We start from the raw sequence: 19,736 nt of genomic DNA on the forward strand, positions 1-19,736 counted from the left end.
ATTATATATTAGATGCTATTCAAGACATTGAAGGAAGTACAAAGATCAATAAAAGAATCCCTACCCTCTGAAAATTCACACTTCATTAAGAGTTACAGCAAATACACAGTTGGTTACTATATAGAATAGTCCATAACAACTGAATAAGAAAAGTGAAATTCATGTCCTTTGTGAGATGTACATTGTGTTAAAATTTGCAAAAAGGTTTAAAGATATTATGTCATTTGATATTCAAAAAAACTCTGGGTGATAGATGCTATTATTATTATCCCAGTTTTATAGGGGAGGAAAATAAGGCAGACAAGGGTTAAGTGCCTTTTTCAGTTTCACAGAATTAGTTATTATCTGAAACTATATTTGAACTCAACTTCTCCTCACTCCAATAAAGTAATCTATCCATAGATATTAGGGAGTAAGAAAACACTGGAATTAAGGACTGACTTGATAGCATTAGAGAAATTCTTAAACCTTTCCCTTCATGACTAAAACATTTTTGGGACCTGACACAGCAATGTTAGTGTAATGAAAGATTACTTCTGGAGCCTATGTGGCCCACTCAGAATAAGTATATACACAGAAACACATAAGACTCCCACCACCTCCCAAAAAACAACAATGTATATAGCATTAAATAAAAGAGAGTTATTGATGAAAGGCACTCTAGTTTGGGAGAATGGAGAGATATTTCCTGCAGAAAATTAGGGAAATAGGGATTCTGTAAGGGAGAGGTAACAAAACAATGCATTCCAGGAATATTAGACAGCCTCTGAAAAAAGCAGACAAAATCCAACATGGCTGGACCTAATAGTGCAGGGAAGAGTATCTTTATGCTATTATGTTTAATCTCATGTTTTCATGGTAACTTTTTTTCTCCTTTTGTGTAATCTTTTCAATGTGAATGAGGCAGCCTCCCTTTCACATCTCAAGTAGAATATATATTTGAGTTAATATTATATTTTACAACATGTGCTTTTCCATTGGGATTTTGCATTTATTTCTTTGGTTTAGTAAACCTATGAATCATGTTTATAAGGTATATCAACTTTAGCATCAATTACATGACCTAATCATGGTGATGGAGAAGAGTTTTGAAAATTCCTTGGACAGCAAGGAGATCAAATCAGAGGGTACTTAAAGAAATTAATTCATACTATTTACTGGAATGTCAAATAGTGAAGCTGAAGCTTAAATACTTTGGCTGAATAATGACAAGATGGAACTCAGTGGAAAAGACTCTAATCCTGGGGAAGACTGATGGCAAAAGGAAACGGAAGTAGCAGAGGATGAGATGGACAAATTGTTTCATGTAAACAATGAACTTGACTTTGGACAGATTCTCAGAAATAGTGGTATATAGAGGGACTTGGGAGATCACAAAGAGTCAGGTATGACTGAATGATTGAACAATAACAACAACATGGAAGCAGATAACTATATAGGGTAATATGTTTCATCCTTAAAGATTGCTAACAAATCACTTGAAAAATTCTTGAAGAAGAGAAATTGAGAATATTTTTGTCCTTAACATATGCATTTACAGAAATGTTTTTCACATTCTTTAGAGAACTGACTTCTACCCATGGTGGAGAAAATAAACCTAAATGTTATTTGATTCACCAAGCATTTGTTAAATAGCTGCTAAAGGCATTACACAAGAGGCTGGTGAATAAACTAGCACCCTGCCAGGAGCTTTACAATTACTGGTAGCATGTGGGGGCATCAAGGAAGAATCACTGACTTGAGTCAGATAACTTTATTCGAACTAATGCCTCCTACCTATGTGATTTTGAGCAGGACATTTACCTCTCTGAGACTCAGTGACTTTAATGTGAAGAAAATAAAAGACGAGTGCACTAGTTGGCATTTAATCTACCTTCCAACTCTCTGTACATTTTCCTATGTTCTTCTGTGTATAAGCAAGTAAATATTGGAAGAAAGAGGCTTTCTGGTCTACATAAAGGAACCCTCTTTATTTTAAAATCAATCACTTAGAAAATTATGTCTGTGCATAGGCAAATGTTCTGTTGACCTTTGTAGTCATGTGTCTGTGAAGAAGGTGACTTGCTATCATCAATGTGTTTTTATACTGCTTTGTGATTTATTTCATGTATATACTTGTTACAGAAACTCACATTGACTTATGTCTTTAACTTATCACTTCACCTACTGATTATTCTCAGCTGCCAGAAATAATTCTTGATTCAGGCCAGATCAGGCACAAGTAACAGATGGAGAAAAATGGGTAGGCAGTGGTTAGATTTTACATAATAATGATGTCTCAGTTCACATTTTCCTTAAAAAATGTAGTCACTCACGTCTTATTTTAAAACTTGTAAGGAAAAATTTGAAGAAGAGTTCAGTCAAGTTCCCTGTTCTTGCACTGACCAAAATGGCATGAGTTATCCCATTTCTTCTGTAAAGTCTCTGAATTCAATCCATTAGTGGTCATTTAGTCAACCCTAAACTAGTGGATAGATTTTTTTTCAGATAGTATAAAAGAAGAATTTCTAGAGGAATATGGCCACTTCTTATTCTTATTCTTTTGCACAGGTTGATCTCATATTCATAATGTAGTTTTTTTCCACACTCTTCCTCAGAGTTTCTAACTTCCTTCACAGCAAAACTCAGGTGCCATATATATTTAACACATGTCTTTTCTAATCTTCATCTGTCCTCAGTTTTTATTAATCTTCCCCTCTTGCAATAATTTGGTATTACTTTGAATATACATTGATATATTATAACTGGATACATGCTCTATCACCATCATATAATGCAAGGAAAGACATCATTGAATTTTTTGGCTTTATAGCTACAAATCTCTGAGAAAAGATGTTTAATAAATGTTTATTAAATAGTTGAAATAAACTGAATTGCACATATTAATCAAGTGTGACATTATGTGTATTGTTCACAACCAGTCTTCCACCTGAGCACAGAAAAGAAATAATTATATTACCATGTCTTTTTTTGAGCTAAACATGGTCATTACACTATCATAGCATTCACTTAGAATTATTGTGATGGTTATTTCCTTGTTTTGCTGTAGTCATTTATATGTATTAGTTTTGTTACTATGTTAACTTCTTTTTACATCAATTCATGTGTCTCTTTCTACATATCTGTTTAGAGACAGAGATAGGATATCTGTATGTATGTATTTATCTGTGGGTTAATTTTATGTATATATATATATATATATATATATATACATAAATTATATATATATATATATATATATATTCTCATGTTTTCCACAAATATCATATTCATTTTTGCCCTTGTATTATAATATTACCTCATTGTATTCATATAGCACCATTTGTTTTGTCCATCTCCAGTCAAGGGAAAGATAAGTTCCATTTCTTTCCTATATGGCACAAGGGAAAAAACATTCTCCTTGGAGTAAGAGAATCAAGCATCAAATTGTAAATCTAATATTTATTGTTGTGACTTGGCTAGGTCATTTAATCTTCTTGGACCTCATATTACTCCAATTTGAAGTGAGATAGTATATTATGTGACCTGCGTGGCTCTAGTTTTATGATCTTTTGGCTTCTTCTAATACATGTTTTACATTTTCATTGGCATATGAAAAATAGTATAATGTAGTAAATGGATACTATACTTCTGGTAGGGAGAAATGTGTCTCTGATATATTCTCAATGTAGATCTTTGCTCAAGTCACTTAGTCTCAATAATTCAGTTAAATGCAAGAGTTAAGTTTCAAAGAAAGCATCTGCTGGCATTTATAGAAAGAGCATACTCATTGCTTGCTCCCTATACCAATGAAATAAAAAATCCTAGTTCCTTAAGTAGAAGAATGAGGCAGAGTGTTATAATAGAAATGCAGGCTCAGACTCAGCAGTTTCTGAGTTTAAACCCCACTTGGTATTCATGAAAGGGAAATAGGGTCTAGCATGGTAAGAGTAATATTCTAGAATGGAAAGGTCTCAAAGCCTGTGAATATTCCAGGATAAGGAGGTCCAAGGTAATGATGGGAACTCCAAGATGAGCTGATAGTTGAGTCATGGTGACAAAGTCCAGAAAGTAATGAGAGTAAGAAAAAAAAAAAAGGTTAGCTATTTTCATTCATTTTCCTTATTTATCTTGTTTTCTAAAGTAGAGTATTTGGAGGTAGACTTTAGTGGTGTCAAAACACAAGAAATCACACACACATATGCATTTATGTTTGTATGTATGTGTATATATATATATATATATATATGTGTGTGTGTGTATGAATGTGTGTATACATATATACATATATATATAAAGAAGGAGAATGTGTGTGTATATATATATACATATTGTGTGAATGTATCTGTGTATATTATTTATATTTGTAACTTCTGCATTTATAAAAAAGATTTTGAAATTTTGGCTTTATTTTATTCAATATGGATTAAAACATGTAACATATTCCTACTGCCACAGTATATTTGCCACCACCTTGATAAAGGCACTTATTTCCTTTTGCCTGGATTATTGCAATTTCTGTTCATGGGAATCAAGTCTTCCATTTCAGTACATCCTCCATTCATCTGCCAAGGTGAAAGGTCAAGTCTGACCATGTAACTGCCCCACTCAGTAAACTATACTACCTATCATCTCCAAGATCAAATACAAAATTCTCTGTTTTGTGCTCAAAGCCCTTCCTAACCTAGTCTCCACCTGTCTTTACAATCTCCTTACATCTTATTCACTGACATAAACTCTTCAATCAGTGACAATGGACTCTTTCCTAATCCTCACAAAAGACATTACATCTCTTGTCTCCAAGCAGTTTCCTTGTTTTCCCTCATTTCCTTCACATGTAGAAGGGAAATATTCTGCCTGCTCCTCTGTTTTCAGGCTTCCATATTTCCTTCAAGTCCTAATCAAAATTCCATTTACTACCAGAAGACTCTCTCCTTGCCTCCTCCACCCCCCCATCTCTCTGTGTCTCTGTCTCTGTGTCTCTGTGTGTGTCTCTCTCTCTCCCTCTCTTTCTCTCCCCCCCTCCCCCCGCTCTCGTTTGCTTGCTTTTACCCTCTCTAATATCTTAGAAGCAGTTCCTTCTAAATATGTTACTGCCAAAATCCTAATCATTTTAACAGTTCTGGGAAATCTGGGACACAAAGAGCATTATTATGGAGAAATGAAAAGGGTAAAGGTTGTCTTTTTGGATGAGATACAGGATATACTTGCAAATCTTTCTTCTCTATCAAAGCTTTATAGAGAATGCAGTCTTATTCACATTGACACCATTTATTCTGAAGGAAAACAGTAATTTGTTTATGGGCACTTACAAGTTTTATTCATAAAGAACATACAAGAAAAACTTAATATTTTGGGAGGAGATCAAGATATTCTTTTTTATTATTTTGGCCAATACTCAAGGATGGTTATGGCCCAAATTTTATAATTTATACATTAAAAAAAATTGTTGCTGTTGTTGTTATTGTTGAGGATCACACTGGTTTGACGGACTCTTCTTACACTGGTATCTACTATCTTCAAACTTCATATCATCCTCTCCCTTCAAAAAGGGAGTTGTCATGCCGTGAGAGGATATGCTTTAATCAGCAATATAAAGCTTGTCCATCATAAAGGAATGAATGGAAGTAGGAAATTGAAACATTTTGAAATATGTACAGCATCTGTTCAAGGAAGTGAGGGATTTGTTTGAATAGATTTTTTTTTACTATTTGTAAGTAAATATGGATATAGAAATGAAAGAAAATCTACCCTACTAAAAAATATGATTTGAGCCCAAATGAGAAATTATCACCATTCAGAAGAATCATTCTCCTTGAGTTAACTGGGGATTAGTTAGTTATTGATGTAACTCCTTTTTGTTAGTTTTTTTTTAAACAGATACCTTGGGGAAGCGAAGAATGAAACCAATTTACAACATAACAAAATATTATATAAAAATAATGTATAACAACTGAAAATCATCAGCTTATTAAATGGTAAGGTTCTGCTGAATAATGAAATGGATAAGTTTTATAATTTAATGATTGTACAGTAATTCTGATAGGCAAAATAAATTAGTTTTATATGGAAAGCTGCAATCTGTTTTAGGTAAGAGAATTTATCCTAAATCCAGCCTCATATGTTATATAGTGATGACATCCATCTGTTATGTATTCAGGTGTATCACATCATGCTGGGAATGCAACAATTGGCTACGATCCATTACCCTAATCCCATCTCCCAATTCTTTTTTTCTCTTGGGTCATTTGAAAATGGTTGTAGTAGGAATAGCCAGATATGTAATTATTTAACAAAGTCTTGGCAGAGTTCAAGGGGAAATGATTATGTTTACCTTTCATTTCAAGATAACTTTGGTGCAATCAAAATATTAACAATGAATTGCTGACCACAGAATCATCATTCAATCTATACTTTCTTGGCTTATTTAGATAGTGATATTTTTATGCCCACATATTTTGATTTCTCAATAATAATTGCATAAATTGATTTAGAGATGCTATTTAATATGTATAGGAGGAAATCGCCTGGTACTCTATGAACAAGGGAATAAGGGATCCAGGAGTCATTGTGTTAAATAAATAAATATGCTAACTAGTATGAAGACGTCACCATGTTTCCATAAGAGGGAAAAATTCAGACAGAGTTTGAAACAAATAAAACAATGAAGCTTGGGGTATTATTAGCTATAATAATAATTAATTGAAATGGAGAATTATTACTTCTTAGATTCTCCCAGGATCTGCTTTTTTTTTTTTAGGGTGGGGCAGCTAGGTGGCACTATGTATAAAGTGTCAGACCCAGAGACAAAAAAAAAAGTGAGTTCAAATTCTGTTTTAGACATTTATTAGCTGCATGACCAATGCTATGTCACAATCCTGTTTGCCTCAGTTTCTTGGTCCATTAATAGAGCTAGGGAAGGAAATGCCAAATCACTCCAATATCTTTGCAAAAAAAAATTTATAATGGATTGACAAAGAATTAAGGGCTGCTGAAATGACTGAGCAGCAGCATTAGCTTAAAAAGACTTCAGTGGTCCAGTGAATAAGGAAAGATAGAAGATGATGATAAAATACACAATTTAGATCTATAAGACCTAAAGTATATATTCACATTCAGAAACCCCATATTTTGAGGTGTTTATGAATTTTAATATTTGTCTATGTTTTTGTCTCCATATTACTTAGGGGTCAAAAAACAAAAACAAAAACAAACAACAACAACAACACACACAAAAAAAACAAGCAATTCAACAAATATGAGTTGATACTTATTCTGTGAAGGAGAAAACAACATTGAGAAAACTGTATTGTATTTCTTTTCAAAGCAATTAGTTCTAATTTCTAGTTCTGAAGCGAAATAAGTCATTCCTGATTTCAGGAATTTCATCTTTAAAAAGTGTTTACTCTCATTTAATTGCTATACTACACAAACAACTTAGCGTCAGGCAGGAGCCATCTGAGTCCAGTGAAAAGATATTACAATGACTGGTGATGGCCCTGGGTGCAGTGGAAAATCTTGGCCTTCTTAAGTTTTCATTTTTAATAGGTCTGTCTTTTTGCAAGGCTGTGCTCACTCTACAAAGGAGGAATATAAGAGATAAAGACTCCGAGTCTCTTAGCTAGGTTTATACCATAAGTTCATCACAAAACTTCTATTAAAACCCAGGTCTCCAGAGCCCCAGGATTTTAATTAGGTTAACAAGCTATGCTACCTTCCATGCTACCTAAGATCGTTAGAGCTTAGGTTTTGGCATTCACTAACACTAGACTCAAAATCCTTCCCTCCCCTCACCAGTGAAAAACTGCTGCCTTTCATGAGGTTAATATACATCATGAGCGACACCAATTATGCAAAACACTAATCTTTGTTGTTTATTCCCAGGGTGTGGAGTCAAATGTGAACACACATCTTGGGCAGTGCAAAGGAATTCATTTATTTCTATAGGCATCTTTGCCTATTCCCTATTTTAAGGCATTTCTAAGTAAACTATATGCTAATAAAATAGTAAATTTTGATTCTGTGGGAAGAAGAAATATAAGATGAAAGTTTTCTTCTGTTTCATTATCATAATTTATAAGTATATCCCTCTATTTCCCAAAGAGCCATCTCTGGTGACTAGACTGGGGTTCATTTCCTAAAGAGAGACCTATAACACTGTACATCTGAAGGAAAATGTGACTCCTGATTGGCAGAGAGACTTCTTATATACTACTGTGTTAGAACCCTAGTGTTAACTCAATGGAATTGATACAATGCTTGTGTTCACACCTTTAGAGAACTCATATAAGCAAGAAATATTTAAGTACTCATTGGAGTTCATAAGTATGGGTGATTCACAAAATTAACTTTGTAATTCACACCTCTCTTGAAGTTCTTAGGGCCAGAGAGTACTCTGGGAGGAAACCCATAATACCATTCTCGGATCCCACAATCCCACTCTCAGAGAAGGAGCATAAATAAAGCTTCAGGGAGCCAGTCAAGTCAGTTACTTCGGAATATTGCCAGGGGTCAGAAAGGAGCACTCTGGGAGGAAACCCACAAGCCCACTGTTAGAGGTGGAAAGAGATTCATTCCATCTTCCACCTTTGTGCTGGCTGGAGGTTGAAGGAAGCAGAGGCAGAAGCAAAGGATGAAGCTGCAAGAGCTCTTAGAACCGAGGAGAGAGAGAGGCCTCTAAGAAAGCTAATGGGGCTTGGAAAGAGATAAGAAATAAACGTTTGAACTTTTATCACATGACTGCATTTGGGGTGATTATTACTTTTAACTGAAACTAAGGCTGCCTCCAGAAAACCTCCCCAAGAAACCTGCTCCCAGAGAGAACCATTATATTTTAAAGAAGAAAAACACCACACTACTGCTTGACACATGTAGAAAGGGGAAAATATAATTCAGAGAAAAGAGTAGAAAGCAAAAAGAAAGGAAGACAGAAATTAGAGAAGAATCAAGGACTTGAGAATGGTGGGAGCTATTTTCTTATAAGTTTATAACAAATTTTCTCGTCAAAGAAGAAAGCAAATAAACAGTTCTGCAAAACTAAAAATATATAAGGGATTCAAAATCATAATGCAATAGAAAGTGCAATTTATTTAGTCATATGTTAATTGGACTCATTGCCTATTTCTGCTACATAACAGCAGCGTGACCTTACAAAATTCAGAACTTCTCTGGGTCTTAGTTCTCTTATCTGCAAAATAAAGGCATTTAAGGTCTTTATCAGTTCAAATTTATGATCTTATGTTTAATACATTATATCACAACACATGTCTCATGTGTAGAATATCCTTTCTCTTCAACACTGTCTTCAGACTTCTATGACTACCTTCAGGTTCCAAATAAAATCCCATTTTCTATTGTAATTATAGTTCCACCACTCCACCAATAAGAACCTATCTATCCCATATATGACTGGTTTATATATAATTAATTGAAGAGCAGGGAATCTCTTTTATCTTTCTTTGTATCCCTGTGGTAAGCACAGTGCTGGCACATAGTAGATTCCTAGTATTTACTGATTTCTTGACTTACTCATAAATCTACATAGCTCTATTTTCCTCTTTGTGAATTCAATGAATAAGTGGATTCAAACTAAAATGATTTGCTTTTATTACTATTTCATTTTGTCTGGTGTTAGGGTTGGTATGTTATTTAAATCTATCAAATTATTGGAGTGTGTGTGTGTGTGTGTGAGAGAGAGAGAGAGAGAGAGAGACAGACAGACAGACAGACAGACAGACATACACAGACAGAGACAGAGAGAGAGGAATAGGATAGTGATAGAATTTATGATTTTATTGTTATAGGAAACTTCCACAAAAAGAAACTTCCTCTACAACTTTACATTTACAGAGAATTGCCTGTAACTATTGAATAGGTGACTTTCCCAGAGTTACCCAATCCATAATTTTGTTATATAATACTTGAGGTCAAAACTTCTGATCCAAAATCAATCTCTCTCTCTCTCTCTCTCTCTCTCTCTCTCTCTCTCTCTGCCTACACACACACACACACACACACACACACACAGACACAGACACAAACACAAACACATACATCCCAATTGCTGGAAATTGTTAGATATGAGAAGCCTTCCTTAATATCTCTTAATTTTCTTGACTTTATTTCTTATGTATCCTATTGAATTGAGTGAAGACCTCTTATAAGACTGTGGCCTACACATATGTCCTAATTACAATACAAAGTAGCCAAAAGCTACAGATGTTCGATTATCTTGGATAAACTTACATTCCCCTTCTGCCTCACCCCACCTTTACATTAGCATTAAGTTCCTAGGATGGTTAAAAAAAGTATGTCATTTGGCTAATATTCTTTGGTTCTGGGATAGATTTTCATGTTTAGAATGGGAGTCAAGACTCCCAGCCAATGGGAAGAAGTCAGGAAGGGGAAAGGTGGAACATCCCCATTAAAGTCTATATAATCCTGTGTTTTGCAGCTTGTATTTTAACTCCTATACCAATGCTATTATCATTGGGAGCTGTCCTTTCTTGCAGGATTATAATAAATTGTTTTTGCTTTTTACCTTGGTAGTGTCTGATTTTAATTTGGGTAAGGGTCATTGTCCCACATAACTTTGGTGACTCATTCTGGGAAATTTCCAGTTCATGAGGGATCTCTCTTTGTTGTTCTGAATCTTTGAATAGATGTCCTCTCCAGATTTCTCCCGTGGTCCTTGGACCCAGCTTGAGAATCCCCACTCTGATCAGTTAAATTCCCTAAGAGACACTTGGAGAAAGCAGAAACAAAAGTAAACAGCTCCTGATGGGGCTGGAGAAAATAGAGCATTAATTTGACTCATGAGATAAGCCAGCAGAGAAAAATTTGGAATCATTCATATAAGTTGTAGCATAACCCAGATAGGCAAAAAACTGGTAAGCCTTAGGTAATTCTAAATGGTTAGAGGCTGAAAGAGTATTTTACCTTAGATAAGAACTGGTGAACATCCTGGATAACTGGGGTTGGGGGAGTCTAAATGGTTCAAATCTATAAGAGTGGTCCTATTTCCCTTTGGTAAGATTGGGTGAGTACTTCAACAAAGGAGGAAGATACTATCAACTATGGGAAAGTAACAATCTAAGCTGGCTGGCTCTAAAAACTTATCTAGTGTCCTGAAAAAACAGCTTTTTAGGAAATAGGCTTAAGAATTGGAATGAAGTAAATTCTGTTGTTTTGTTTGGACAAGCATCCTGCTCAGAGGAAATGTCTTCTGGCCAAAGTATGACTGGCCTGAAGACTGGGTGCACTAACAATTGAAGTCAATGTAAAGGAGCTGTTTATTCCTAAAAGTGAGCATGCAACCTTGTTGTTACTGATTAGGGGACAATTTGTGTTGAAGAAAGAAGAAAAGGAACTTGAGAAACCTCATTTTTGGTATCCCCTCTTGGTACTCCCTGTGCCCCCTAGCCAGTCACTACTGCATCTTTAACTGCAGCTTTGGATTTCCCGACTTTCCCATTTCCCCAAGGAAGGCCCAAGAATAGAAGCTTGATTGATTTAGAACCACCATCTGTTTCCTCTGCTCATGACCCTTTTAAGAGAGAATTTAAGCGAATTTTAAAGGATAAAGAAAAGAATGTAAAAGCAGTTTGTGTGTGTGTGTGTGTGTGTGTGTGTGTGTGTGTCTGTGTGTCTGTGTGTGTGTGTAAGCCTGTGTTTTGTCTTCTAAATTTTTCTCAGTCAGCTGAGATCTGGCAATTTGGAATTTAAAAGTGTTCATCTTGTATCTTCCTTTTGAAAGAGCGGCCTCTCCCTACATGACTTGGGAAATTTAGGGAAATAAAATCTTTCCCCCTTCCCTATATAAGCAGTTCCCAGGAATTTAGGGAAGAATACAAATTTTGGGTGGGAGATAGGGATTATTGTACAGGCTTTGGAAATCTAGATAGTGAAATTTTTGAGAGAGAAAAAGTTTTTCTTCCCAAATTGGGACATATTTTGTACGCTTAAATTTAAATTGTAGTTAATTAGAATTACTCTAGATGCATTTAGAAATAAGATTTTAGAAATATGTGTGCATTGATATTGAAGTATTGCTACTGGAGACATAAACTGAATAAATTATTTGATTTGATCTTAAGTTAAAAAAAATGAATACTGAAACAAAGTTCTTTGATAACTTACTTAAAGAGATCCCATGTTTGTATTTTCTAATTAGACAAAATATATTTAAGGTGCCATGTTGCTTTCTAAATTGTATATTGGGCAATTTGTAAAAATTGTATGAACTATGCTTTAATATTTTTTTAGCCCTGCTGGACATATGGTATAAATTTTGTGAAATTTGATCCAAAGTTATATGGATATTACCTATATTCTCAATCTAAGGTTTAGTCTTGATTTTTTCCTTTAATAAAGACATATCCTTAAAGGTAGGATTTATAGGGGGGAAGGTAGTTTAAAGGCAAGAAAGCTTGTTTGGGAAATCAACTGATAAGACTCGAGATTTTGAAAGAAAATTTTCTTTCTTTGTCTAAGATTCGCTATCACCAATCCTTGCTGCAAGGATGGAGGAATGAGAAAGAGAAGGAAAGAAAATATATTCAACATAGTGAAGATATTAAAAGCAAATAGAATAAATTAGGAAAAGTATTAGATCAGAATAAGAAAGAAAAATAGAAAAAAACAGTATAAATGAAGGTTCTGAGAGTTTGGGGAACTTTAGGAAAACAGAAAAAGTAGTTCCATGCTACTTTAAAAATTCTGGCAGCAAATAGCCTGAAAGGATTGGGATATATAAGATCAATAAAACAAAAAAGAAAAGAAATTAAAGTACTGAAGGAAAGACAGGAAGTCAAGCAACCTCTTTTTCAAATTAAATCCTAAATTTCTTTAATTATGACTCTAAAGAATTTTTTGAGCATCAGAACATACCAAAAGCTGAGTAAAACATTTTCTAGCTGAAGACAACTTGGAAGATCAGCAGAAAAGTTCTGTGATACTAGAGTAGGAGTCCAGTCTGCTATCCTGGTTCAGGTCATGCTGGTGCAGCTGTAGCCCCAGACCCAGCCCTGGCCCAATGTCAGCAAAGCAAAAACAAAACAAAACAAAACAAAAAACTTTGAATATATTGATATGTGTAATTGCAAAAACAAATATCTAAAAGATGTAACAAATATCTAAAGATAAAAAAGAAGATATTAAGGAGGTGTCCCTCAGGATGGAGGAAACCTGGCTCCAGAGAATTCAAGTTAGATTTTGTTAAAAATTATACCAGTGAGAAAAATTAGATATTTACTAGGATAGGATGGATGGAAGCATTCCCTGGAGGTCTGCTTCTTTAAGAGAGATTAGTGAAATAATATTGGAACAAACTGTACCTAAGAGTGGATTGATAGATACTATTGATTCTGATAATGGAACATACTTCTAAGGTTTTATAAGAAATAATGGGGAGGGATTGCAAATTTCATACACCTGAGCATCTGTTCTCATTAGACAAAGTGGAAAGAATGAATCAGATTGTTAAGAAATGGGTTATTGAATTGATGGTAGATACTAAATCACTGTAAACCAAATATTTGCATTTTTCTTTGTTAAAGAATTAGAACCGTCCCCAGAAATGATCTGGGACTTTCCCCATATGAGATACAGGTTGGTTTACTTTATTTGGGAGAGGAAAGAGAAATATTCTCTTTTGAAACAGAAGTTTTTAAGAAATTATAAACTGGAAATGTCCTTATCTCTTTCAGCCCTTAGAAAGCAAGGATTGCTGGAGCAGACAGCACCCTTGAAGTTTGTAATTCCAGGAGGCTAGGTACTTATTAAGTCCTAGAAAGAGCAGAGTGGGAAGGACCTTATCAGTTGTTACTGATGATCAAAATTGTAGTTCAGGGACTGAGAGGGGAAGAACTCATTACCACAAGGTTAAAAACCTGTGGGGGAACCTCAAGAATGGACTGTTAAGGACAATTTAAAATCTCTAAAATTGATTTTGCACCAGGTCAATTAGGAATGTTTTGTTGGGAGGAGAAACTAATTGTGTTTATATGAATTTAACAATATGGTGTTGTACCGGTTATTTATATTTCCAGAAAAGATTTACAGGGATTCCTTGGTTGAAGGAAGTTGAATTATTAACACTTTTTAGGGTGAAGACATTATTAATGTTGATTCTGACAGGGTTCTTTAATGTGAAATGAAGACAGTTCCATACATTTCTATATTATCTTACTCTTAATATATTAGTGCAGTTGGCAAAGATAATGAATCGTGCCAGCCACTTATTAAGTCCATGATACCCTACACTTCCAAGTCTGGTCTGGATTTTCAGTAACTGGTCAGATGAAGAGATGTTACTGGATTTTGGATTGGCCCTTTGCTTTTTTTTTTAAATAACTTCTTATTGACAGAACCCATGCCAGGGTAATTTTTTACAACATTATCCCTTGCACTCACTTCTGTTCCGATTTTCCCCCTCCCTCCCTCCACCCCCTTCCCCAGATGGCAAACAGTCCTATTACATGTTAAATAGGTTACAGTATATCCTAGATACAATATATGTGTGCAGAACTGAACAGTTCTCTTGTTGCTCGGGAGACTTGGATTTAGAAGGTATAAATAACCCAGGAAGAAAAACAAAAACGCAAGCAGTTTACATTCATTTCCCGGTGTTCTTTCTTTGGGTGTAGCTGCTTCTGTCTGTCCTTGATCAATTGAAACTGAGTTAGATCTTCTCTTTGTTGAAGAAATCTACTTCCATCAGAATACATCATCATACAGTATCGTTGTTGAGGTATATAATGATCTCCTTGTTCTGCTCATTTCACTCAGCATCAGTAAGTCTCACCAATCCTCTCTGTATTCATTCTGTTGGTCATTTCTTACAGAACAATAATATTCCATAACATTCATATACCACAATTTACTCATTCTCCAATTGATGGGCATCCATTCATTGTACAGCTTCTGGTCACTACAAACAGGGCTGCCACAAACATTTTGGCACATAAGGGTCCCTTTCCCTTCTTTAGTATCTCTTTGGGATATAAGCCCAGTAGAAACACTGCTGGATCAAAGGGTATGCACAGTTTGATAACTTTTTGGGCATAGTTCCAAATTGCTCTCCAGAATGGCTGGATGTGTTCACAGTTCCACCAACAATTTATCAGTGTCTCTGTTTTCCCCCATCCCCTCCAACATTCCGTGTTACCTTTCCCTGTCATTCTAGCCAATCTGACAGGTGAGTAGTGGTATCTCAGAGTTGTCTTAATTTGCATTTCTCTGATCAATAGTGATTTGGAACACTCTTTCATATGAGTGGAAAGAGTTTCTTTTTTTTTTATTTATTAGCCTTTTATTTAAGGGTTATATGCATGGGTAACTTTACAACATTAACAATTGCCAAACCTCTTGTTCCAATTTTTCACCTCTTATCCCCCCACCCCCTCCCCTAGATGGCAGGATGACCAGTAGATGTTAAATACATTAAAATATAAATTAGATACACAATAAGTATACATGACCAAAATGTTATTTTGCTGTACAAAAAGAATCAGACTTTGAAATATTGTACAATTAGCTTGTGAAGGAAATCAAAAATGCAGGTGGGCATAAATATAGGGACTGGGAATTCAATGTAATGGTTTTTAGTCATCTCCCAGAGTTCTTTCTCTGGGCGTAGCTGGTTCAGTTCATTACTGCTCCATTGGAAATGATTTGGTTGATCTCATTGCTGAGGATGGCCAGGTCCATCAGAACTGGTCATCATATAATATTGTTGTTGAAGTATATAATGATCTCCTGGTCCTGCTCATTTCACTCGGCATCAGTTCGTGTAAGTCTCTCCAGGCCTTTCTGAAATCATCCTGTTGGTCATTTCTTACAGAACAGTAATATTCCATAGTATTCATATACCACAATTTATTCAGCCATTCTCCAACTGATGGACATCCATTCAGTTTCCAGTTTCTAGCCACTACAAAAAGGGCTGCCACAAACATTCATGCACATACAGGTCCCTTTCCCTTCTTTATAATCTCTTTGGGATATAATCCCAGTAGTAGCACTGCTGGATCAAAGGGTATGCACAGTTTGATAACTTTTTGAGCATAGTTCCAAACTACTCTCCAAAATGGTTGGATTCGTTCACAACTCCACCAACAATGCATCAATGTCCCAGTTTTCCCACATCCCCTCCAACAATCATCATTATTTTTTCCTGTCATCTAAGCCAATCTGACAGGTGTGTAGTGCTATCTTAGAGTTGTCTTAATTTGCATTTCTCTGATTAATAATGACTTGGAGCATCTTTTCATATGATTAGAAATAGTTTCAATTTCTTCATCTGAGAATTGTCTGTTCATATCCTTTGACCATTTTTCAATTGGAGAATGGCTTGAATTTTTATAAATTAGAGTTAATTCTCTATATATTTTGGAAATGAGGCCTTTATCAGAACCTTTGACTGTAAAAATATTTTCCCAGTTTATTGCTTCCCTTCTAATCTTGTCTGCATTAGTTTTGTTTGTACAAAAACTTTTCAGTTTGGTATAATCGAAATTTTCTATTTTGTGATCAGTAATGATCTCTAGTTCTGCTTTGGTCATAAAGTCCTTCCCTTTCCACAGGTCTGAGAGGTAAACTATCCTGTGTTCCTCTAATTTATTAATAATTTCATTCTTTATGCCTAGGTCATGAACCCATTTTGACCTTATCTTGGTGTACGGTGTTAAGTGTGGATCAATGCCTAGTTTCTGCCATATTAGTTTCCAATTTTCCCAGCAATTTTTATCAAACAGTAAGTTCTTATCCCAAAAGCTGGGGTCTTTGGGTTTGTCAAAGACTAGGTTGCTATATTTGTTGACTGTTTTATCCCTTGAACCTAACCTATTGAGTGGAAAGAGTTTCAATTTCATCACCTGAAAATTGTCTCTTCATATCCTTTTACCATTTATCAATTGGAGAAAGGCTTGATTTCTTATAAATTAGAGACAATTCCCTATGTATTTTGGAAATAAGGCCTTTATCAGAACCTTTAACTGTGAAAATGTTTTCCCAGTTTGTTGCTTCCCTTCTAATCTTGTTTGCATTAGTTTTGTTTGTACAAAGGCTTTTTAATTTGATATAATCAAATTTACAATTTTGTGATCAATAATGGTCTCTAGTTCATCTTTGGTCACAAATTTCTTCTTCCTCCACAAGTCTGGGAGATAAACTATCCTATGTTTCTCTAATTTATTTATAATCTCGTTCTTTATGCCTAAATCATGGACCCATTTTGATCTTATCTTGGCATACGGTGTTAAGTGTGGGTCCATGCCTAATTTCTGCCATACTAATTTCCAGTTATCCCAGCAGTTTTTGTCAAATAATGAATTCTTATTCCTAAAGTTAGGATCTTTGGGTTTGTCAAACACTAGATTGCTATAGTTGACTATTTTGTCTTGTGAACCTAACTTAGTCCATTGATCGACTAATTTATTTCTTAGCCAATACCAAATGGTTTTGGTGAGTGCTGCTTTATAATATAGTTTTAGATCAATTACATCTAGGCCACCTTCTTTTGATTTTTTTTCCATTAATTCCAAAGGAGCAATTTATGACCAAAGAAAAACTAGAGAACATTATGAAAACAGAATGGACAATTTTACACTAAATTTAAAAGATTTTGCACAAAACCAACAGAAACAAGAATAGAAAGGATGGACAAAGCTGGGAAAATATTTGCTGCCAATGTTTATGATAAAGATCTCATTTCTAAAATATATAAAGAACTGCACCCAATTCATATGAATACAATTCATTCCCAATTGATAAATTGTCAAATGATATCAACAGAACATTTTCAGTTGATGAAATTAAAGCTATCTATGGTCACATGAAAAAATGTTTTAAACCACTATCAATTAGAGAATTAAAAAAAATTCTGAGGCACCATCTCACATCTCTCAGATTGGCTAAGATGATAGGAAAAGATCACTATCTTGGCATGTGAGAAAATTTGGATACTAATGCATTGTTGGTAATGTTGTACAATAATCTAACCTTTCTGGGGAGTAATTTGGAACTATGCCCCAAAGTACCAAACTGTGCCTAGTATTTGATCCAGCAATGCTACTATTGGATCTGTATCCCAAAGGAAATTATAAAGGAGGGAAAAGGAGCAACATGTACAAAAATGTTTGTGGCAGCTCTTTTTGTGGTAACAAAGAATTGGTAACTAAGTAGATGTCCACCTACTGTGAAAAGGCTGAATAAATTGTGGAATATGAAGATAATGGAATTATAATTTTCTATAAAAATGATGAGCAATGTATTAGTAAAAGGCCTAGAAAGATTTACATGAATGATGCTGGTGGAAAAAAAATAGAACCAGGAATACATTGTATACAATAAAATTAAAAATGTGCTGTGATCAATTATGAATGACTTGGTTCTTCTCAGTGCTTCAGTGATTCAAAGCTTTCCCAATAGATTTTGGTCAGAATAGGCCATGTGCATCCAGAAAAATAATTATGGAGATTCAATGTATGTTGATGAATGAATGTTCACTTCTTTCTGTTTTTTTCACTCCCATTGTTTTCCTCTTTTATTCTGATTTTTCTCTCCCAATGTGATTCATAAAGCAATGTGTGTTAAAAAAATAAATTAAATTTAAAAATGGGCTATAAGGATGTCTAAATAAACCCAGATTTTTAGAATGAGAAAACTGAAGTATAGTTAGCTTGAGGTTACTTAGGCAAACATTACAGAAAAGATTTTCAACTAGGTTTTCTGACCCCCAAATCAGTATATTTTCCTCTGCACCAAATTAAACAAGGTAGTAGAACAAAGCCTGGAGTTACTTTAAAACATTAGGAGCCTACATCCTCTGAACAAAGGTACTGTCATGTTAGATGATGACCTAGATGGAAATATTGTTGGCAGTACCTGTTATGAAATCTTTTAGAGACAATGGGAGGGTCTAAGTTCTGGGAACAGTAGCATTGAAGACCAAGGTAATAGCATTATTTATGATATTTAAGGAAAATGCCAAGTACAGAGATTTTAAGATGTCACTCTAATGGACCCTAACTTTCAATGCTTGTGATTGACTAAAAGACTTTTAAAAATATTCTTAGAACAACATCCAGTGACACAAAATTCCTTTCTCTCACTCCCAAAGTGTCTGTGACAAGAGAAAATTATTAGAAGAAACTAAGCAATCTCTGATGTATAAGGGGAGTTTACACAGAACATAGAAAAATATGATATATATGTGAATTGTTATAAGATAATGTAAGACATATTTCAAAATCTTCCTCTATAAAAGGACTAATAGTAATAAGAAATCATGTGGTGTCTAACTAAGATGAGGTTTATAGTATGTCCACTGGCCTTAGGTATGGAAGTAAATGTAAAAGTAAAACTAAGCAAATTGAATAAATTGGCCTAAATTAAATTATCAGCACACCCTCTTACACACACACACAGAAACACACACACACAATACAAAGGATTTGGTCAAATAAAATCAAAGCAATTAGAAACAGAAATTAAATGACAAGTTTAGAATGGTCATTGGGATGAGTCATAACTGATTTATCTGATACATTTTTGAAAATGATGAACATTCCACTTCTTTTTCAATAATTTGGATTCAGTCATTAAGTGTTCTTTGGGTCCTGAACTTAAAATCAGATTTAATCCTAACATGGTTAGAATAGCACAATTTCTTTGTTACACTATAGGAAGTCAAGAAAGAATTTTTTTTTTGACTGGGTCTTATTGTAGGTTATTCTGGTAGTGGCAGAAACCTTAAA

The sequence above is a fragment of the Sarcophilus harrisii genome, chromosome 4 (genome assembly GCF_902635505.1).
Source record: "Sarcophilus harrisii chromosome 4, mSarHar1.11, whole genome shotgun sequence".
NCBI classification, from domain to species: Eukaryota; Metazoa; Chordata; class Mammalia; order Dasyuromorphia; family Dasyuridae; genus Sarcophilus; species Sarcophilus harrisii.